This window comes from Larus michahellis, chromosome 2 (genome assembly GCF_964199755.1).
Source record: "Larus michahellis chromosome 2, bLarMic1.1, whole genome shotgun sequence".
Classification (NCBI taxonomy): Eukaryota; Metazoa; Chordata; class Aves; order Charadriiformes; family Laridae; genus Larus; species Larus michahellis.
The window spans coordinates 45,690,644-45,714,698 of record NC_133897.1 but is presented as its reverse complement, the minus strand read 5'-3'; the positions used below and the strand labels follow the sequence as shown (position 1 = coordinate 45,714,698).

At 40.2% G+C, this 24,055-nt stretch overlaps 1 long non-coding RNA gene across 1 annotated transcript; it reads left to right on the top strand.

Moving 5' to 3' along the window:
* Window positions 1–6: 6 nt before the first annotated feature.
* LOC141738268 (uncharacterized) lies at window positions 7–23,805 on the top strand. The gene is made up of 5 exons (XR_012585355.1): window positions 7–155; window positions 3,065–3,242; window positions 21,332–21,403; window positions 21,851–21,998; window positions 22,987–23,805. It is a non-coding gene; the product is annotated as an uncharacterized LOC141738268 (long non-coding RNA).
* Window positions 23,806–24,055: the final 250 nt, after the last annotated feature.

Below are 24,055 nucleotides of genomic sequence, written 5' to 3'. Positions count from 1 at the left end.
CTTTTTGTTTAGATTTTGTTGAACATAGCTTCAAAATCAAATGTAAGAATAAAAGAGCAGAGGGTAGATGATGTGGAGAACAGAAGCATATACAGCCTCTGAAAGAGGTGAGAAAAGGGCATATTGAACCGTCTGCGAGGAGAAAGGAAAGAATTGTAAGTACTAAAGAGAGTGGAGGAAGAAAAGGGAGATGCAGGAAGTAGGTAGCATCATTAAAGAAACATGTAAAAGCTGAGGGTAAAGGAAATATGGTCACAAGAGCTGCTGAAAAAGGACTGCTGGTAAGAAAAGTAGGCTATGAGAAGATGTATGAGCAGTACAGTTTGTGATGGAAGGGAGGTAGTCTGGAAAAGATCTGGTCAGAAGCAATGTTGCTAATTTTGCGAATTATAGAAAATTAATGGAAGAAAAGTCTCAGAAGCTCTGGTGTGTCACCTGTAGGCACAGGCAGGAAGCAGGCTGGTGACGGTGGGAATTAGGTACTTCAGGGAGCTGCTCCGTAGCCCTTAGATTACTGGGAAAGGTGGTAGGCCTGGGCAAAGGAGGAAGAGAAGAGCTGCTGTTAAGAAGAAAGAGAGTGACTAGGAAAGACCTTCACATGAAGTAGCTTTAGCGTCATCCAGGACTTGAATTGAGATTTGATTCTTGTTCATATGCCTTGCCAGCTGTGTTATGGGTTCACAGCTGTGCCAGAGTAGATTTTGGGGCAGTAGCTGAGTAGTTTGTGTTTCTGCCATTCCCTTGAAACAATGCAAGAACAATTTGAGTGAAGTTTGTTCTTTCCATTGCTAAGCCCAGTGCCTCCGAACCACAGGCTCTGTGGTCTTTCAGGCCTGGCACAGAGAGAAACAGCAAACAGATCATCCTCCCTTTGTGTCTTGAGTCTATATGCTGTTAGAACTTGTGAAAAGTCATTGTGTCTAAGCTGCTTAACGTAGCAATTCCTTATATCTTTCTCTCTCTTGCTTAAGTTGGTCTTATGAAACTCTGTGTGAAATCCCATGTTCCATTATGTTGTCTGGATTTTTTTTTATTTATATGTGTGTGTATATATATGTAAAAGATATTGAAAACATCCACAAATAACCATTGTGGGGGAGAATGTGCATTGTGGATTATCTGTATCAGCACTTCTGAGAGGTTCTCCCCTCTCCCTTATTCTTTCTTGCTCTTGTGGAGAAGCTAAATACACGTAAAAGAGAATACTTAGAAAACGTCATTAGTCATGGATTTCTTCTCTTTTCTCTTCCATTCAAAAACCAAATTAGATGAGCTGGAGAGTGGCAAGGCACAAGAAGATGATGGATATGTTCATTATCTATCACTTGCATTTAAATATGGCAAAACATTGCTGTAGTCCACTATAGACTGTGAGCATTTTTTTGTTGCTGTTGTCTGCTTTATCTGACAGTCAGGTAATATTATGATTACGACATAAGACTTTATTTCTATATTCATCATGGAGTTTGGCTTTTATGGTCAATATATTTTGTTTACGGAGCGTGAGGTTTTTGTTTTGTTGCTCTAATGTCTGGCTAGTGGAAAACGTGTTTCTTTCTAAATCAATATAAAACTCCCAACTGTAACACTTGCGTGTGTATGGAAGATAGCAGTTTTTATTGTCATAAATATGCCTTAAAATAGAAAGTATCTTTAGTGTTAAATTTAGGGTTTTACCCTGCTGTTGTAGAAGCTTAACAATCTTGGGGAAGGCTGACCACACAAAACTGCTTCTCTTACAGGCTTGTTACAACCTTCTAGTGTTAACTTCCAGATGAATCTATTCAAACTCGTTAGCCAGGTTACTCTCATCATTTGGGACTAGGTCATCATGGCTTTATTACTGTGACAACTGGATATAATTGGAAGTAATTAGTCAAAATGTGGATCACTTGCATCAGCTCTGCTCTCTTCGAGAGCACCTAGGCAGAGTCTAATGTGAGAGAAAGCACCATGCAGGTTCAGCTAACCAGTGCCGAGGAATCCCCCAGGCCTTGTGGTGATGTACGAGCTCATGGTAGGATTAGAGGCTTTCTCCCCTCCTGCCTGCCACAGCCAGTGGTGGTGTTCTTAGCTGGGTGCAGAGTATGTGGTAATGCTCGGGTAAGACAGATACTCTTCAGTTGGTGGTTGAGTGGGGCCTCTGAATTGTGAAACATATGTCACTAGTTGTGCTTTGGGCATCAGCTCATTGGCTTCGTGACATGATAGACTGAGGAATGCAGGCTGAGACCAACACGCTATGAATGGGTTTGAGATAGTTTCCTTGCGAAGAGTAAGTCTAGTTTGGTGTAGACAGAGTACAAAAGAATTGAGGCACTGCCCTGGCACTGTGTAGCAGAGCATGAGCTGGGGTCGTACGCTGTGCAGATGCTATCTGAGACCTCACAATTCCTGCTGTCGATTTTTCTAAGTACTTCAGTGAGATGGCATTTATATGCAGAGCCACAATAAGATATTTCTGCTCCTAGGGCAAAATGGCATCTGTACCATATACTCATATTTTTGAGTTTCGCGCTGGAGCCCACACTTCCCAATTGCTCTTCCTGGAGGCCAGAAGGAACATTAGCATGGATTCGGCGTATCCTGCCCCAAGCTGCTGTTCTCTACCTGGGTTAAACAGTTCCTCTGGAAACTGCCTGGCCCCAGTTGCGCTCAGCGCTGCCTGCTGGAGTCAGTGGGGATGTAAGGCAGGGAGAGTAGCAGCCCTTCCCTAAGAGATCTGGGATTGTGAGAAGCGTGGAGGCATGAGTTCTCCCTTGAAGCATAAGCAGTTCTCTTTCCAAAACCGTATTTACAGCTGAGAACTGCAGGTAATATTTGGGCTGGGTTGGCAACAGTAAGGCTGTTCTCTACTTGTTCCCTGAAGCAAGGTTGTGATCCATGGCTGACAAGTGTCACAAAACCCAAATGAATAACTGTAGCAGGCTTGACTTCAGCATCTCTTTCCTGGAGTGAATTACCATTTGCATTTGTGTCAGTTGTTCAGATTTCCCCTAATCTAATGGTAATTTCCATCCTCAGAAACCTTGTAAAATAATCAATATATTTGACCTCCCTTTAGGTGATAGATGGAAAATCTTTGAAACTACTGAGCAAGGCACATACCAGCATCATCTCCAGGTGATGGATTGGTGCCCCAGGACCACCTGGAAGTTTCTACCTCAGAGCATCTACCCTGTTTGCATATCAACTGCTCTAGGAGGAACTCTTACAAACCTGGGTAGGAGACCAATGCTAATGTAAGTTTGGAGAGGAAAGTTTTGTATTTTCTTCCTTTTGATATCCATTTTCAGTATTTTCAATATACCAGTTCAGTAGATAAAACAATCTGACCCATAAAAACCTCCAGCCATTATCAGCTAAGAGCCTTTTGAGCAACAGAGTATCTTAAATTAGCTGATTGTATTTAGTGCATGCGTGGCCTACTCTGTCGACCACCAAAGGTGATTAATCTCTTTTGCTTTGCAATGGAATTGTATTAGGTAAGATCACAAAATTATTTTATGAGGTTTAGCCGTGGAGATGCTAACCTGTATGTAGAATGTGCTCCTTAAACTGTTCTATCTAGATCTGTGAGCTCAGACTCTGGCAATTAAGATGAAAGTGGGTTTGTGTGCACTGGAGAACTCAAGAATCAGAAGTAATTAATAGACTTAAAGTGGATTTGTTAAATCAGATTAATTTCTGATCTTCTTCCAAAGCAAATTAAACTAAACCAAGTTAAGGCCACTTTCATTCTGAGTAAAAGCATCCACTTGCCAGCTTAATGCAGTTTAACTAATCTTCTTAAAAAGTGAATTTGGATTACTTTTCCTGAATATTCTCCCACGCCTAGTTCCTTTGCATTAAAACAGAAATGGCTTCAACAGTGCTTTCTTCAGGACTTTAGAGCATGGTTGAACCCAACACTCAAGATTAAATCCTGTGATTAATACTCAGGAAAAAGTGTCTGCATGACTGCTAGGAATAAAGTGAATAGATCTCTACGCAGTTTTACGTGCGAAATTGAAACAGTTCAGGCTACGCATCTTCCATATTTTCAATGTTTATACTGTGGATGCCTACAAAAAAAGGCATCTAATTTTAGCAGCAAACTGGGTGTAAGAGTAGCATAAAGGCAGGCAGGTTGAATCACCTGACTTGTTATTGTTTTAGGATGAGAGTACTCTAATGTTGTTATGACCCTCCTCATGTAATCTGCTTTTCTGCTATTTAAGGTCAGCAGGTGAGTTGTGCCTTAAAGTCCTGCTGAGTGCTGAATGACTGGGAAAGTTTTGAAGCTCCTCTCTGTTGTGCACGTAGACTTTGAGCTGGTGGCTGCCCAGGTGGAGAGACAGCTCTGTGTGCCCAGCTCCATGGCTTGTTTGTGAGAGTGGCAGAACCTTTGTCTCTTGCAGTTTCACTCTAAGGAGTGTGGCTTTTTCACTTTTTGTTGGTCTGATCCCGTCAAAGACAAAGTAGTAGGAGCTTCTGCTTTTGATGTGGCCAGCCTGTGGCAAACCTTACCTACTGTGACTTTGTCTAGATATGCTATGGTTAAAAAAAAAAAAATAAATACAGTGCTGTTTCCATTGTATTTTTTTGTTTGTATGTTTTCTTCTGTCAGTTATCTAAAGCTAGTCATTTTACTTTAAAAAGGAATCACATATATTGGGTATGAAGTTGAAGATTACACTGTAAGCTCCTTAGCATGCTTATCGTGGAAAACTTGTGTGTGATGCAGTTTATGGACTAGAGCTCAGGACTGCAGAACATCATAAGCAGTGTGTGAGTTATTTTCTTTCTCTGTGTATTTGCCTCTATTTCAAAGTCCGACTGCAAAACGTAGCTCGCATTCAGCAACTGGTAGCACCAGGGTAGAAAAGGGGATCTTAAAGTATATCTATCGATTTTTAGTGGGACAATGTATAGTCTCAGCAGTTTTTCTGTGTGCTGTCATTTGCAATATCAGCACCTAAAGTCCTTGTGGTCTTTCTGATTTTGATGGGACTTGTCATGTGAAGAAGTCATGAGTCCTGTCAGCTGGATTATAATGCACAACTATGCTGCTGCTTTTTTAGATCTGCCCGACCGTGATTCATAAAAGCATCCTAAAGCTGTCCTTGCTTTATTGACTTATATCTCTGTTGCTGGAAGTGGATTACTTTTGATTGTAAGAGGGTTTGAAAGAATAAGGAAGGCATCTGCCTTGTGAAAATTTTTGAGGTTATGTCAGTGGTATTTGAGCCAGTCAGTCTCAGAAGCAGGATAGGTACATCGTTCCACTGTAGTGCACAAGCTTATCAGACACAGCTTCTTGACCTGAGCTAGTCACCACACACAGATCTGTGTCATGCCACTTGGATTTACTGCCTAGAGACTCCTGTGTGTTACTTCATTGCATGGTGTAGATAGTCCTGAAGGAGATACTTGAGCTACCAATTAGATGTCTAGAAAATGCTTGGGCAAAAGTTTTTGAAGATGGAAAATGACCTTTTTACATCACTCAGATAATGTAGAGTGAAAGTAAGTACAGCTCATGCTTATGTAAATTCTCTTCTGTATTACTGGTGGCACAGGAGACCTTTGGCCTAGAATAATTTTTGGTTCCTTGGCAATAAAGCATCTTCTGTGTAGTGCGTGTTAAAATAAGAATTCATAATAATTTCTACTTAACAGACAGTACAAACAACTATTTTCTCATACGTTTATGGGGCTTTTTATATGACTTTGTTTGAAAGGACAAAGTGAGGATCAAAATATGAAAAGCTTTCTTCCTTGACAACAGGCCAGGTTTTACTCAAGAAAAAGGCAATGCACTTTAAATGTTGATCCGTGGTAGTTTCCCCTAGCTGATTTGATCTGATCTGTCACTAAATCCCAACACTTTGTAATGTAATAAACTCCCAGTCTTTGATTGTATCTGACACCAACAGAGGAGCACTGATCAGAAAAATCTTCCTTTGATTTCTCTGGGTAGTGGATCAGATGCAGCAGTGAAAAGGAAGGAGCTGAAGAACAAATGAACAACATAAAAAAGTGAACTTTTTATCTCTGTCCACAAAGATGTTCTTTAGAACTACAGACAACACAGTCCTCTTTTATTCTTAGGGTGAGCAAACCCTTTATATATACAGTACCTGCAAATCACAGAATAATACAAAATGTCTTTTTTTAAAAAAAAAAAAAAAAAAAACAGCACATATGTGGCAATGTGGGATTTCCAGTGGGTCCTTCTGGTATGTAATCTTCCACAACTATGCATGTGCAGTCTCCTAGCCCTTTTTTAAAAAACAGTTTTAAGTCTCAGATCTGTTCAAAAGCAAACATAGTATTTATCAGCCTTCCGTTCAGCTCCTATTAGAGCTAGTTGAACTGAACCAAACTTTCAGACTCTTCTTGACTCTAGGAGTCCAGGCACTACCCGTATCTGCGAGTCTGCAGATATGAGTATACTCTTGGGGTGCAGATACTCTATCCTTTCTGGTATGTCCATCCTGAGAGCAGAGCTTTGTACAATGTAAGAGCTCTCAGTCTCGGATTATTGCTGGTCCTCCATGCGACTGTTGTAACATGGACAAAGTCCTAACTCTTCCTTTATCTACAACAATGTGGGGGCTCTAGCTATGATACAGACTTCACAAGCATTCAGAATATTCTGGGTTTGTCCAGGATCCCCACCCCAATTACTAGAGCACAAGTCCTGTGAGGAGCAGCTGAGGGAGCTGGGGTGGTTTAGCCTGGAGAAAGGGAGGCTGAGGGGAGACCTTATCACTCTCTACAACTGCCTTAAAGGAGGTTGTAGTGAGGTGGGTGTTGATCTCTTCTCTCAAGTAACAGGCAATAGGACAAGAGGAAACGGCCTCAAGTTACAGCAAGGGAGGCTTAGGATGGATATTAGGAAAAATTTCCTCACAAAAAGGGTTATCAAACATTAGAACAGGCTGCCCAGGGAACTGGTTGAGTCGTCATCCTTGGAGGTATTTAAAAGACAGGTAGATGTGGTGCTGAGGGACATGGTTTAGTGGTGGTTTTGGAAGTTTTAGGTTAATGGTTGGATTCAATGATCTTAAAGGTCCCTTCAAACCTAGATGGTTCAATGATTCTAAGGTCTTCCTCTTCCAAAGGTGATGTTGTAGCCTGTGTATGTCCTGAACTCACAGCATATTCCTGTGTCAGTACAGGTGTAACAGGTTGTAGGTGCCTCAGCCATCTGTGGACCTGAGCAGGGCTTGCGTGGTCTTAGTCAATGGATGCTTTAAGAACAAATGAAGTAATTGTATATTCTTCTTAGCTGCATTTTTAAATATCAATATTTCCTTGAGTTATGCATTTGAGCTATAATTTTTCATGTTGCTTTCCATAGCCACACTGTTCTGTGACTAGGATAATTGATGATTAGAGCTATTCTAAAGTAACTGTTTTCATATCAGTAGCAGGGCTGAAGCGAGAAAGGACAGACACATTAATTATACAGCACACTTTGTTTCCAATGCCAGCTCCTGCAGGAAATTTTTCTGGTTACTCCAGAGCCTCTGTTTTGGCTCATGCACCTTTGGAAGTGGAAGCCAAGGTATTTTAGGAAGTTTCTTGTTCATCTGAAATAAAATGTACAGTAATTAGACAAAGCAACCAGTGCCAAATGCAATGCACCACATATGAAATACTTAATTACAGAGGAAAGTTATGTGTTCCAATTGACGGAGTAATCTGTACTCTAATTTACTTGTCTTACAACTCATTACATCAGAGATATTGATTTTCCAGTAGATAGCTTTAGTGGCTAAATAAGTGCATTTTATCTCAGGGACCTTGGTTTGAGCCTGATCTGTGAACTTCTGTCAAATCAGCTTGGAAAGCTCAAACCTCTCTATTAGGTGGTGTCTGTGGAATAATCAAAGCAGACATTCTTCAATAGTGTTAGTAATTTGTAAATAAAGGGCAGAGAGAAATGAGTGGCTTAAAATGGTGTTGCTTTTGAGACTTAAAAGATTATGTCCTAGCAGGTAGCTGAAGTGAACAGTGATCAGATTTTAATTATATGTACCTTGACTTTTAGGGTTTAATATCTCATTTATTTCAATTATACTGTGTGAAACTTTGTACTATGAGCCAAAAGGGAGGGAAGGAACCTGGAGTCATTAAACCTTGTCCTGATCTTTCATAGAAAGTTGAATACCTTCAGAGTGTACCTCTCACTTCCTGATATATCAGCTCGATTATGGGTGAGATCAGCCGCTAACCTTGGCTGGGGAAGTGTGAAAAATGATTAGCCTTTGTAACATTTAGCTAAAGCACTGTAGTTGCAAAAATTGTTATAAATCATATTTTTCAAAAGTTTTTAGCATTTGCAGCTCTTGAACACATTGGCAAAAGCCATTTGTGCTAAATGATTCCAAGCCACAAGACCTTCACTGATACGTATCGTGCTCCTGGTACTTTGTTTTTGGTTTGTGTTAGTTTTGTTGTTATTATTTCCCTCTTTTACAAATAACTCCCTGGGATGTTATCTTTTGCATATAACCTTTTTCCCTGAAGTAAATGGTCAATTTGTTAAGTGTTTGTTTACTAATTTATTAGTGGAAACATTATGCTATTCAGTTTCAAAAGTAACGCAGGGGTTGCTGTAATTGATCAGGCTCGAGATCCATCTAGAGCTGCATTTCCAGAGAGCAACAGTAGCCGATACCACATGTTTTAGAGAAAGATTAAAATCTAATCTTTCGTGGACCATTTTGCAGTCATATCCCTATACACAATAATATCTGAAAGCAAGCAGGTTGTTGTTACTGAAACGTATTTATTTTAGGAAGCTTCAGATGGAGAATTTCTGATGCCTGCAGCAATACTCCTTTTTCATCCTGCTGAACTCTTTATTTCAATAGTATCTTGTGGAACTGGGTTTCATGATTTTATCAGTTTTAAAAATCTCTTCTGTTCTAGTGTGTTTCACTATTAGCTAGGAGCCCATTGTTGCATTTTTCTATGTGTTATTTACTTTATAGATCTGTCGTATTCCCAGGTGTGGGTTTTTTTGCTTTCCGAACAAGAATTATAATCTTTCCTTTTCTTTGCTTTTGATCTTTTCCAATATGGAAATATTTCTCTGTCTCTAATTGTTTTTATTGCCCCGCCTTGCCCCTTACTATTTCTGCTTTGGTTGGTTGGTCTGTTTGTTTCTTTTCTGTGGGTGTGAGTTTTTGGGTTGGTTTTTTTTTTTTTTTTTGTGAAATTGGATGACCAGAACTGAAACGTGATTGTATCATTGATTTTATATAATGGCACTTTGATGTTTTCCACATTGCTTGTTATCTGTTCCTTAATGAAGGCTAAGAAATTATTTGGGGTTTTTATACTGCCCCTGGACATTGTGCTTTCCAGAAAAATGTCTAATTTTTTTTCTTAAATGGTTATGGGCACAAGCCACCGGAGTACGCAAGGAGTTTGTCTTGTTCCTTCCATTATTCTGCATTTAACTCCATTTAAGATGCATTTGCTATTAGGTTATTCAGCTCCCTAATTTCATTAGGTTCTGATCATTCTTTGAACCATGTGGATTGGCAAGAAAACAAACAGGTCCTCTCTCCCCTCAAAAATGGTGGTTTGCTTTCACAATGTCATAAATTTTGGCTCACTTGCATTTTATGCTATTGCTTTTCAATCTTAAAGGCACATGGGAAGATGCCTGCCTTTGTGGAGTGCCGTTTCTTTTCGAGGGATGGCCTCACTTAAAGGCTTAAGCACAGGGAATAAAGTGCAGGCTCAGAGCCCAATTTATTCCAGTCTTATTGATTATCCTTAGAGTGTACGTAACTTCTTTCCTCCACCTGATTTTTGTGGCAGATTTGAGCTGGTTGTCTAGTCAGTATTTTCTTTTTAGGGGGAGATGTTTTCTGAAGATGTTGCCTTGAGGCTAAGTGGCTTCTGGATTTTATCTAGTTTCTGCCTCTCTGAATCAATTGGAACCCTGTTTAGTCCAGTGGCCGGCAACCTTTTCGGATGACTGCTGTATCCTGCCTGAGTGCTGACTTGTCCCCACCAATATCTTGATCTTTCCCTTGCTGTGTGGCAACGTGAATCAGCTGGCATCTGAATTAGGGAATCCCAGCAGAAGAACAGCTTCTCCTTCATCAAAGGAAACCTTGTCCATTTGAATATGAAGGTATGATAAGAGGACTACTGCACGCTTTGGGTTTCTGATTTCCAGAACAACCTGAGTAGCGTAGTGCAGCCCTGAGGCACAACAGCCTGAATATTATTTAACTCGTTGAATGGGCCAATACTGTAATGAAATCATCGAGGATATTCTAAGGATATCTGTCCAGGACCCATGAGTTACTGGGGCTACTGGAAGCAATAAAGTCACCTTGGGGTATAATCTTGCCAGAGCTGCTTAGCCTTGCTGATGTATCTAAACAGAAATAACTCAAGCATTCCCGCACAGCCTTGCTTTGGGATCTACATGCACGTCTGCATAAACTGCGGAAAATCTCTGCATGGTCCTTAAATTTAGGAACTCTTTTTCATCGCTTCAGATTTTTTATTATTTTTTTTTGACATGGATAGTTGTTTTATCCTAAAGTATGGATTATTAAAACTAAGGATTGGGAGCAGAGGAGTTTATATTTAGAGTCTAGAAAAGTCTGGAGCTCGTTTTAGGTGGTCTTGATCGGGAAAATAAAAACATGGCTGCCTTTCAGCCAAACACTTGTAAATTATTATGGTTTTGATTTATAACTATTCTCTTTCATTTTGTACATGAACAAGTAAAACTGACCTGTATGCCTAGGTGCAATAGACCAGAAAGACTGACTGGAATATTAATGAGAATAACAGAACTATAAAGCCTGTCATGCTGATATTTGTGTTCTCGGTGTCAATGCTACTTGGCATCACGACAATTCCATTTTTATCTGTTCATTTCTTAAATTGCCTAATTGCTAGGTTTCAGCGGCATGCAGAAATTTAATGCGCCATTAAAAGATCACTTAAGAAAGATTTTCATACAGAGATTCTTTTTCTTTTCTCTTATGCTTCCAAGTCTTTCAGGTTCTCAAACTTTAAACTTGCCTCTGCAACAGTTTCGACTGGTTTTACATGGTAACAGTAAAAAGCCACTGATTAAAAGTAAAGACAAAATAACAGAAAAAATATTTGTTACTGGGTTTTCACACCCTGCCCCGTAGGCTGGAACGCTTGAGTGCTGCTTATTCTTGTTTTTGTTGCATTTGTGACCTCAGTTCTTGATTAGTCCGAACTTCCTTTTATGCAGCGTAGTATAGTTCATGATCTCCTTACTTGCACATGCCAAGATTTTGGCGCTTTGTAAAGGTTTTGCTTTCTCTCTGGTCTTTACTCCTTCACTTTCCCTCCAATCAATTTAATTCTATGAGATATATTTCAATCACCCATATCAGTGGTGAAAGAAATACTATTGATTTCTGTGTGCAGTCATTTCAGTAGTTTCTTTATGAAGCATTACACTATCAGAAGCTGTGGTAATAGGGACCTTGCAATGAGAAAGTAAAATCTCAACAAGACACGAGTTCTGACCTTGTGTGCTCTTTCCTTAACAACAAGATGGAGCACGATCTTGACCTTGTCTCAGAAGTGCTATTTTTGATCTTAGATTCAAACAGTGAAGCTAATAAGAAAGTAAATAACATTCATCCTGCTCTTTTTTTTTGTCTCATTCCTTGAATGTATAGTTTTATTTATTTTTTAGATGATGTATCATCTAAAGACCCTAACCTGCCTTTTTTTTTTTTTTGGCAATTTTTTGGTCAACTTTTGTCTAGAGACTTGCTATCAACTATCTAACTTGGCATTAGTAGATTAATAGGAGTTGTACAAGATGGTAGCTCTCTCAGACTGTACTCTATGGACCTGTTCTTGTCTAGATTGTGACTAATATGTTGTCATGTTATTTCTCTTATTTCTAGTCCATACCTGATGTCTCTTAGAGCTTCTCTATATGAGAAGTTAGTGTGAAGGCTATGAGGATAAAGTGCAATAGGTATGCCATGCTGTCTCTGGGAGACCATTCAAGTATGCACTTACCTAAGGTGCGATGGCTTATGTGAGATGGAGAAGGCTATCTCCTGCTTTGTGTAGAGTGTCTGCAAAGGGAATTAAAATTGAGTGGCTACTGTGCTGAGAATTTGTACCCCTTGCACCACATGCACTCAGAAAAGCCTTACTTCTACTGACAAGCGTTTTATTTGATGTGAACTCAGTCAGAAACTAAGTTGTCACTGGCACCGGAGCAAGGCTAAGTACCCAAGGAAATGAAGCAGAGAGTATGTCTGTAGTGCATGTGATATTTGTGTGTAAAATTAGAGTGGCTGGAGTGAAAGGTTACCATGGGTTGCTTTAGTACCCCAGCTTTTTTAGAATGCAGTGTCGTACAGGGCAGCATAGCTATTTGTTGAACAGCAAAATGATTTGAAGAGAGCAGGGGACAGCAGGAACAGCAATACTTAACAAAAAATGAAACTGTACACTAGGGGTATAGTGGAAAGAAATACCACGGACACCTGATAGAAAGACACAAAGAGATACATTTCCATAATTGTATTGTGTTCCTGATATTCTCATAGCGCTTACACAAAATATTCATGTAACAAGTTGAACAGGAGTGGTTGTTAAATGATTCAAGCACATTGCGTGTGCTTTTGAAAGTTAATCAAGAGTATTTCTGAATTTGGGTTAACTGTGTAGTCATATAATCCAGAGCCTGCCTGCTTTGGAAAGACGTGCCTAATGACTTGTCAGGGATCTGATCAAGTCTCTGCAATACTGACGCTCGGCAGACTGCTGTATTGGACTCTATTCTATTGAGCTCGTGTGCTTGAAATTTCTGTGTGTACCAATGGACTGTAGTGCTGTTTCTTCCCTTATGCCTCTGATGCCTTACTAGCTTAGGTCTAAAACTGGCCCTGACACCTCCAAACATCTGTGTACCTTTAGCAGCCTTTCTCACAACTTCAGCTCCACGTGTACCTTGGGCTACTACAGTATAACTCTTCAGGAAACCTGGAGTAAATGCTATGCATACGCCTTTCAGAAGTGCCAGTACTCTTAATTGCATGGGAAAAAAACAGAGCTAGCAAAACAATAAATCCTGGATATGTTTCTATGACTCATTTTTCCTACTACATTGAAACATCGTTTGGGCTTTTGGTTCACTCCCTCTGGGATGGTCCACAATTGCTTTCTTGTAGCTCGTGACTAGTCTCATGAGCCGCTGAATCTTTCCAGCTTGACCCCGGTCATTCCTGGAGCTAGAACAGCATCCCTGCTATAAAAGAATGTTCCTCTCTTATCTCCTTCACAAAGCTTCCTCTTCATCTCCCCAAGGCTTCCTATATTACAAACCTCATTTTTAACACTTGGTTTCTCTGGTAACTTTCCACTGTGCAGAATTCCCATCTTACAGACAGAGACATACAGCATTGAGCATCCTCCATTAGTTTTCTTGGTAGAGAGAGATACACAAAGACACAGAGACCTTTCACAAGGCAGTGGTTGTCTTTGCATTTGGTTCAAATTGCTGCACAGACCATTCCTGGGTTTCTCAGATCCTTAATACTTTTTGTGTGTGCAATCTTTCCTAGGTGTTTCTGTACATAGGATTATCACAGAATGGTAGGGATTGGAAGGGACCTCTGGAGATCATCTAGTCCAACCCCCCTGCCAGAGCAGGGTCACGTAGAGCAGGTTGGACAGGAACACGTCCAGGCGGGTTTTGAATGTCTCCAGAGTTGGAGACTCCAGCACCTCTCTGGGCAGCCTGTGCCAGGGCTCTGCCACCCGCAAAGTAAAGAAGTTCCTCCTCATGTTTAGGTGGAACTTCCTATGTTCAAGTTTGTGCCCATTACCTCTTGTCCTGTCTCTGCGCACCACTGAAAAGAGCCTGGCCCCATCCTCCTGACACCCACCCTTTGAGTATTTATAAGTGTTGATAAGATCCCCCCTCAGCCGTCTTTTTTTCCAGACTGAAGAGACCCAAATCCCTCAGCCTTTCTTCATAAGAGAGGTGTTCCAGTCCCCTAATCATCTTGGTAGCTCTCTGCTGTACCCTCTCCAGCAGTTCCCTGTCCTTCTTGACCCGGGGAGCCCAGAACTGGACACAGTACTCCGGATATGGCCTCACCAGGGCAGAGTAGAGGGGGAGGATGACCTCCCTTGACCTGCTGGCCTCACTCTTCTTGATGCATCCCAGGATGCCATTGGCCTTCTTGGCCACGAGGTCACATTGCTGGCTCATGGTCATCCTGTTGTCCACCAGGACTCCCAGGTCTCTTTCAGCTGAGCTGCTCTCCAGCAGGTCAGCCCTCAACCTGTCCTGGTGCAGGGGGTTATTCCTCCCCAGGCGCAGCACCCTACCCTTGCCCTTGTTGAATTTCATAAGGGTCCTCTCTGCCCAAATCTCCAACCTGTCCAGGTCTCTCTGTATGGCGGCACAGCCTTCCGGTGTGTCAGCCACCCCGCCCCCGCAGCTTTGTGCCATTGGCAAACTTGCTGAGGGTGCACTCTATTTTTTTTTTTTTTTATTATTTGCAGTCTTAACAAGTGTAACGATCAAAACAGGAGTTCATAAAACTTGCATGGACCTTTTGAAGTCCTGGCACCCTCATTTGTGTCATCCTCTTTACGTAGAGAGTGCCTGGACATGAGCTCACTGGTGTAATGTACTTCCACACGCCTGCCAGTTTCAACCACCCTGTGCCTGTGTGTGCATGCAGGACAAAAAGGGGGAGGGTCGGATCACACAGAGCACAAGTCACCAGAAAACCAGTAATTCTAATCTTTACCATCATTTTCTCAGGAAAGGTCTCTGGGGGGGTCACAGATCATATTTTATTGTATTATTTCTACCAAGCCTGAAAATGAGATGTGACTTGTCAATGAAGTGTCTGGTTATCAGGAAATTCACATTCTTCTGAACCCTTATGTTCAGCAATCCATGGATTTAGTAGTCTTGAGGTCTTGACACATAGTTCATTTCACATGCCGCTTTACAGTGACATTTTCAAGGCTGACGTGACCAATATATAAACTCCTATGATGCCTTAAAGAAGAAACAACACAAAACTTTTACTCTAAAAAGTGCGTGAGCTGTACACACAGATGAAACAAGGCTATAACACAGGTAACAATTTAGCTTCTCAGACGGACAACTAACTATCATCGCCACCACACACACAAACATACACTACTGGCTTCTTCAGTGATCTTTTGTTTTCCCCAGCATCTTTCCTTATGTTTCAGAACGGCCCTGAAACACCTTTCAAAGGAATGAAATATGCAAGGATCCTACTCTCTGCTGTACTTGTTTCTTCCTCACCGCCATAGAGCAGCATGAAGCAGAGGGACAGTGTGGTATTCAATCTTACTTCCCCATATCCATATGCAGCTGGACGATCTAATTTTAGGCCTGTCAGCTTTCGCAGTGATAAGTTAACAATATAGATCACATATAAGCTGCATCACAATGATTTTTAAATGAGATTTATTCATTTAAAGTGGATGATAAATGGTTCTCTTTTATCAGACTCTTGCAAATAAGATTAAAGCAAGATTATTTTCCTGGAATAAGAGAACAGCTGGCACAAAGTTAATGCCTCTAGGTCATACTGTGCTTGCCTGACCTTGCAGAGATGTATAACGACAATGGGGATCATCAAGGTAGTCTTTCTGCTTCCTAAATCCTGTTTGTGTATTACAACCAGATGCCACCTGGAGTACTAATGAGTTATGTGAGCACTATGAGAAGCTTTGGCAGGAACAGGCAGTGGTCTAGACAAGACAGTCTGCCCTGGCCTTTCAAGGAATCGTGAGTACATGCTGAGACTTTTCCAAAAATGTGGAAGGTGCTGGCTGGTGCTCCTTCAGCACTTTAGAAGACCTACCATATTGTACAGAGTACCCTGAGTATGTTCCCCTCAGGGTTAGCCCGTCCTACCAGGCACTTGGCTTTGGTCTCTTTTGGATTCCAGGAGCCATCCTGATTTTTATTTTTTTTTTTTTTTCTTTTTTTCCTCAGTTCAGATCTCATAAAATAGCACAAGGGCTGTGTTACAGCCCATTACAGTTCTCTATTTGTATTGTGGGATAAAGAATTTTTGTTGCAAGTCCTTAATGTGATGTGAGAGGATGAAGGAAGCCAAATCTATGTGGACTTGTCAGTATTACATATGCAGAGTACCTCCTGAAGTGAACTATTCTCAGAATTTGTTTCAGAAGAAACAAGCTGGTTCAGTCTAAGGGACTGGGAGAGAGCTAGCTCCTTGTTATCAGTGAGAACAAAGGATTTTTCCCCTGGATGAACTCTCAGACTACAGGATAAAACTCTTCCTGGTGTTTTTTATTGCATTCGGGCAGAGGTCCTGGCCTTGTCCCCAGAACTCTCTTGGGAGTAGGTTGTCTGTACTGAAGAAGGTAGCAGGATTGCAAAGGGTTGCCCACGTGATAGAGAGGAGGACTGAATGGTTGACAATGACACTAGAGTTCTGTTTCACTGACTTCCACAAACTCCTGCCTGCCCTGGATCCTTGCAGGTGCAGAAGGTGGAAGGGAGATTTTATGAACTGATGGTGATTGCTCTCATTTCTCATTTTGCTAATACATCCACGTTTCTCCCTGGTGACTTGGATCAGAGGAGATATCCTGTGGTATGTGTGTCTGTAGCTTTCCATTTCTTACCTATGTTACCTCTCTTTACATAAGAAATAAAGTCAGACGGTTGACTCACCATATGTCATTGGTGAATGAGCTTTGACTGACACCCTTACTCTAGGGAAAGAACTGTACTTTGCTATGCAAAGTAAATGGGTCGTAATCTCCTGTTTCTCCTGTGCCACTATTCTTCAGCATCTCTCCTCTGACAGAGAAATCCAATCTCCATTACTTGATTTTTCTGCTGCTTCTCAGACATCGTTTTTCTAAGAATTCCTGGCTATGAGTATGTTTATAAGGTGTATAGTTGATGGCATTTTGCCTCATCTGTCACAACCCTGCATGCTCTGATAAATTAACTGTATTGGGCCGCAAATTTACATTGGAAAGTAGTGCAGACTGTGAAGTTATTTTATTGGTTTCTTCCTTTTGATCTCTGATTGCTAGTCTATAATCTGCTCTGAACCTAGTGATCTGAGCATCCTTTGTTGTTAAAAGTAGTTGTCTATTTTCAAGTTTTGGGTAAAGGCCAATGTAGAGTGTCAGGCCAAATAGTGGGCAGAAGAGGAAAAAAATAAATTCCCTGGCCTAGTTTGAGGCAATGCTCTGTAGATCTTCTCCAATTCAATAAGTGAAGCCACTCCTGCCCCCTCTACAAAGAGAACAGAAGAATACATGGATTACCAGATCCTCTAGATCTGGCAACGGTTCATCAGTTGCCCCTTAGCATCCCTACGTGTAGTGATGTGTAGCACAGACAATTAGAGACCTGGGGTATAAGACTGAAGGTTAACTTCAACTAAATTCTCTTGCAAGACCCTGTTTGCCCTGTTGCAGGAAGTACTTAGACATATATATATATATATAAAAAATATTATTTTGGGGCTCTTTTAATCTTGGGGAAAACTGAAAAGGATAGTCCCCCATGAAATGTGGGGTTAGTAAAACACCTGAAAGCATTAGCTATTTTGAAATGCATATTTAGACATATTTATAAACAGGCTCTGAAAACTGTGAGAACAAAACATCCAGCTGTGCTTCTGTGCCTAGTGCCTACAGAAAGAGTTCAATAGAAATTGTCTGTGTTGCTCTTCTGTGCTTGGACTCTGAACTCTGATGTTCAACTCCTCAAGACATATGTGAAACAAGGCATATCAACAATTTTTACTGAGCAGAAAAAAAAAAAAGCCTGAACAACAGAGAAAAAATTTCTGTCTCTTAAACTACTCTTCAGCTTTTCTGGAGAACATCACTATGGGACTGGCCTAGAAAGAAAAAAGGAACTGGGAATTTTGGAGTGCTCAGTGTCCTTGCAGTGCACGTAAGCACTGCCATTAAAGGCATGCTGAAAATAAACTCCTTTAAAAAAAAAAAAAGGCCTTGTTAGCAATCGTTAAGAATTCATGAAGACATTATTTTATAGATCAGAAATTGAGATTAGGACAGGTAAAGGTTAAAGGTCTCATGATCATCAGGTGTGATGGAACTCAGTTGACTTGCAGGTTGAATAAAGCTTACTTAGTACAGTTTCACCTTAATAAAAAGACATTGTGGGCTAATCTGAAGAAAAAGAAATATGTTGTAATTTGTACTCCAAAATAATTTCTAAGAAATTGATTCAAACATGGAGGAACTGCTTCTCACCCCATTCATGAGATACAATATCCACCAGTGCATTCTTTTAAGATGTCAGACTTAAAAGTAACTCAGAAATAGGAGACACTGAGTGCAGTACGTTTCTCCGTGGACCGACTGTGTCCTATTTGTTTTTCCTTTGTATGTTTTTATCATTATATCTGTAGCTGTTAGTTTGTGAGTTGTTTCCTGTGAAAACGTGAAAGGAAAAACAAGAGAATGAGAACACCTCATTCAGTAAAAGATGACTGTTGATCTATTTCACATTGTCTCATTGTTCATTAGTGATGGAATTAATCCCAGCCTCAAACTCTGATCTAAATTTGCATGTTTATGTTGGCCAGAATTTCATCCGAACCAGCCTTGAATTATATAACTGATTCCAGTGGACCCATATAACCTCACGGATTTGGCCAGCTTAGGGCAGGGAAGGTGTGTGTGACTCTGTACATAATTTTTGAATCTTTGGGTCAGAAATGGCTTAGCAGTTCATGATAATAATTCAGTTTATATAATTCAAATACTGTAGCTGTTGTACGTTGCAGTGCTCAGCCGCCATCGTATTGGGTGGATAATGCCAATAAGAAAGCACCTTTGACTTCTTCAGTTTCTCTTAAATGGGAGGGATTTCTTCTAAAGAAAAAAAAAAGTTTTCAGTGCTTCTGAGAAGGAGAGAGATGGTGGTAGTAATTGAGGGCTGTGGCATCTCACAGGTACAAGAGAAGGGCTGCATGATGTTAGACAGAGTAGAGAATTGCAGCATGGGAGAGAGGAATTGAGCCCAAAAGGCCTTCAAAAGACACTTAAAAAACCCAATCCTTGCCTCAATGAGTTTGCAGTCTGACAACATGAATTAGTATGTGAAAAGTGAGCTACCAGTGGTGACAGAGGAATTCTGTTTGATCTTTGCATTTCTGTGTAGCAGAACAAAAAGAGGTAACAAAAAAACAACTTTGAAGGGGGGTGGGTGGGGCCAAAAGGGATAGAATATAAGCAGAATAAATGGTGGAGGTGAATGAACACATTTCATTAATTTCAAGATATTTTAGTTTTCTTGCCTTCTGAGTAGGAGTGCTATTGTAAGTAGTGAAGAGAGAAAAGAGCAGATTAGATGAGTAGATGATAGCAGTAGCAGGTATATTTGCAATGGGATTAGGAAGAACAAAATGGTGCTGTTTGGTGTGATGGAAGGGATATAACATTTTTGGCATGGCGAGGAGCATGGAGAACCATTAGGAAAAAGCCCAAAGGTTGTGGGTTCCCAGAAAATGACAAAGGTGGAAAAAAAAATAATCCTGAAGCTACACAAAAATGCGTTAAATAGAAAGAAATTTTAAAGGGTGGTGCAGTGAGAACCATGATACAGGCAGGCAAAGCAACCCAAAACAGGCTGAAAGTGAAGTGATGGAGTTTCAACCAGTTGTGGGATGGGGCTGTGTTTGCCAAGCTGGGAAGGGATGGTGAGCACAACTGGAGAGCAAAGCAGTAAACTTGCTTCAACAGCACCAGGAACAAAACTTGGTATGTGGCTGAAGGAGATGATAGGAAACGTAACTGTGTGGGAGATAACCTATGATTGCCAATGATCACATGAACCCCAGTTCACTTCTACCGAGCTTGTCACACTGTATCTTCTGATTTAAATCTAATTCGGTTTGTATATGGCTATGGCTTATCTAGGGGAAAGTGTAAAAATTGGTATGTTTTAGTGTTGATGTCATTAATCCTTTGGGGTCAGGCAATTCTTTTGTTCCATTGATTATCAGGTCACCATTTGTAGTGGCACTTTGTTTGCCCAGAGAGTATTGCACTAATTTCTCATAAAAATATATAAGATACCACAGTTCTACATCCAAAAAAAGGTCTGTGAACAGCTGGATAAATCATAGTTGAAGCAACTTTTCTGATGCCAGGTTTTGATTGTGTATGTCAGCTATTTCCAGAGAGAGGGCCATTCAGATGAAACAAACAGCGTTAGTTTACACCAAGTTACAGCTTTCCATAATGGATGCTTTCATTGCTAGGCATACTTGGTGCATCATCTACTATTGAAGTAATTAACAAAGTATCTTGGCACTTTAATGTCTCTCAAAGCTCATTTCATGGCACAACTAATTTGACAGCTGTCTGAATTACAACAATGTGTGTTAATATTATGTTTTCTTAATACTGGAATTAAAGTTTGTCTTCCAGACCAAAATTACTGTCTCAATCTGTACTTCACAACACTAACTGTGGCATCGATAGTCTGATAAATTGCTCAAACCAATTTTCAACCAGTCAGAGCAGATATGATTTTCTTCACTTTGGATGGATATCAAAAGTGTTTAGATTCTCATCCAACTGCTTCATCTTGCCAGATATTACTTGATAACACAATGTCATTTTGTAGTGACAGACCATAATTTTGTTCGTATTCCAAACATTGCCCTTTGTAGGATATAGAAGCAGCGCTTGAACGCTAAAGTTCACTTCACAACTTACAATCTAAAATAGTATCATAAACGCATCACATTAAATAACCCTTCACTAGGATATTTTAGGAATAGTTTCAGGAAAATATGGTGTGATCTTATGCTTTTTAGATCCAATTTGTAGCTTATATAAATTGTGATGAAAGAGTCAGTCACAGACAGAAGTTGGAAAGCAGATGAAGCAATGGGACAAAAATCTCAGGATCCAGATTTTGGCATCAGCTAGTGATAATTCACAAGGAAAAGATTTTCTACAAGTACAGTTTATACTAGGTTTTTGCAATGTACCCGCAGAACTAAAGATCATTAAATGTAAATGTCAGTTGTCAATAATATATTCTATGCTTGACAAACATGAATTCCATGACATCCTCTCAAGTGCATTTTAATTTTGGTCTTCCGTGTTAGCCAAAATACTGTGATTCTTCTGTAGGAATCGAAGTACAAATGCTCGCGAAACCGTTGATGTTATTAAATCATGCCATATTGTATACAGTTTTAAAAGTAATATTCCATCTTTTATTTTTCTTCTTACTTCACCTTTCTGTTTTCTCTTTTAGTTTTGACCGACATGGCAGATACATTCCAGAGCCCTGCATATTTGTGCTGATGAAGAGAGAATGTCTACACAGGCAATTTTCTGAGCACTCTAAATATAGATGACAGGATTTTATACTACTTGACCATCTGACTTTTCAGAGGTTTGAAAGGGATTGGCCTTCCACAGAGTAAAAAAAAGAGTCATTCTTAAAATCACGCTGATATATTTTAAGAATCCATTTTTCCTTTTTTTCCAGTCTTTTACCTAAGATACTTTGTCTCATTTATTTCATTTTCTACATATAAGAGACAGCGACAGGTCAGTTTCTTGAACACTTTTCACTGCTCTGTTGTGTGATTGGCAAGAGTTTATTTTGTAATAGTTACCATTCAGAATCGTATTTTCTTCAATTTTGTTGAGGCTCAAAAAAGAGCATTGGTAGACTATACTTTAAAAAAGGGCAAATACTGTAGGGCAAGGACTACACTTTAACCAGAGGGTAAATTTTTAGGACTTGCTTTCTGTTTTTTCCGTATAGCAATTATACAAAAAATGTAGAGGAGAAGTACCATGTAATTCTGACCCCTTTGTATACCATGCCTTCCTGCAATAATCACCGTTCTAAAAGAGTCTTTCTCTGCTGTTGCTACATCTTGTCGTCTCAGCCACAACAGTTCTTATTACAGGTAATTTACAGAATAACTCAATTAAATAGATGGTATTTGTTAACACAAGTTGACTGTTAATGAGGGCTACTTCTGTACCTAAATGAACTGGAATGTCTTGCCAAGTCCTGTTCCAGTCATATACAATATAACACATAAATACCTTCATACTCCTATTACCTCAGGACATGTTTTTTTATACACAGTTTTACCCTGCCTCTAGTGGTGACTACATCTCTGTCCTGTAGATCCGTGAGTTTACTTTCAAAGAACAAGGGAATACCTGCACGAAAATGATACGTACAATTACTCCTATTACAGCAGCACAAACAATCAGACTTCTTTTACAATAGGCGCTTTTTATACATGAGGGTAGAAAGAGTCTCTGCCTCAAATGGCATCCTGTCTAAATAAGCACAAGTGGGAAAAATTAACTATTATTGTCCTCACTGACAAGAATTGAATAAAAGAGTAATTTACTGAGTAGCCCTAGGTCATGTAGGAAGTTGATGGCAGGGTTGCAGATTGAATGTAAGTATCCTCAGTTCCACTGCAGCGCTTTATCCAAAAAGAAGTCCTTATTTTATTAGACATATCAGTGAGAGCATCCCGCAATATATCCTGACATTCCTTTTTCTAGAAAACATTGTCCTAGTGCTAATCTTAGTCTTAACTTTTTTTTTTTTTTTTTTTTTTAGACCCATAAAGCTTTGAACTTATATTAAATTCTTGGAAGAAAGACTGAGAAGTGGTTAAAGGTGGTATATACAATAACTAAAATACTCTTGGGAGTCAGGTCAGTTTTATTGCATTTAGTCTGCTCAGCCAAGTAATATATATCTAGTTCCAGGTACTTGCTTCTTGTCTCAGTTTGTATAGTGTCGGTAGGAAATTGGCACCATAGATATTCTTTACAAGAAGGAATGATGTACATCCCTACATAAAACAACTTTGAACAGCTCGCAGGAGATGAAAAATGCTGGTTAATTTTCCCTTTGATTTTCTGCAGTGTTGAGGAGTGGTTCCCAGGGTATTTGTTGGCTGACCTTGCAACCTGGAACATCACAATCTACTCTTACTTCTTGCAGACCAGTTGACAACCTAAGTTCAGATGTGTAATAACTGTGTGAACACCATCTGTACGTGTATGTTAGTGCAACTCCCGTGTCTTTTCCCTTCAGCGTAAAGCCTTAAGTCCCTTGGATATTCCTGCTGTGGTTTGCTGAGGGCTTGATAACTAAAGGATGATATTAAAGAAGAGGAAACAACTTTGTGTTGTCCCCATTTCAGTCTGAAGAGACCTGTCAACACACAATTCATCAGACACTTTGCTGCGAGGAAGGGATCCAGGGAAGAGAAGCTGCGCTCTGCTTCAGTGTATCACCTCGCTTACACATCTTTTGCTTATGAAGTGGAATGTCCCATGCAACCTGATAACGCTTTCACAACATTCAAAGAGGAAGACATAGTTTTCTGCCATCAGACTTGATAAAGGAGGTATAACAACTTTCATCGGGTTGTCATGGGGAATTTCACAGCCAAACCACCTCAGCACGGAGCATTACCCGCTCTGCTGTTAGCCAGGAGCTGCTACAGAGCACAGGCTATCACAGTCATGTAGCGTTTGTTTCTGTTATGCAAATATCTGGAAGAACCAAATCGACAACTTATCATCTTTTTGGCCATATTTATCTGGTGCAGGGCTTCAACGCAAAGGAAATTTACTGGTGGACCTTGTAAACGTGGATCAATTTGATTAACTCTGTTTCCTTGAAAGGAAAAGCGGTTGTTCTTGTCGGTCCCATGTTTGAGCTCAGCACTGGACAGGTAAAAAGTAAGTCATTACGGTGTTCTGCCTGATTTTAATCTGGGTTCTTATAATGTGCTGATCCTTGTGTTATCTCATCACTTAATTTGACACAATTAGTAGCAATAACCCTATGGGTGTTAGCTGAAGGACTGTGATTCTGCCTCATGAATAAACCAGGAAGTAATGCAGGTCAATCTCAGTTATTGGATTGTAGTGATTTGTAGGTCCTCTTGGATATGCATGAAAATAAGATTGCCCTTAGGACAGT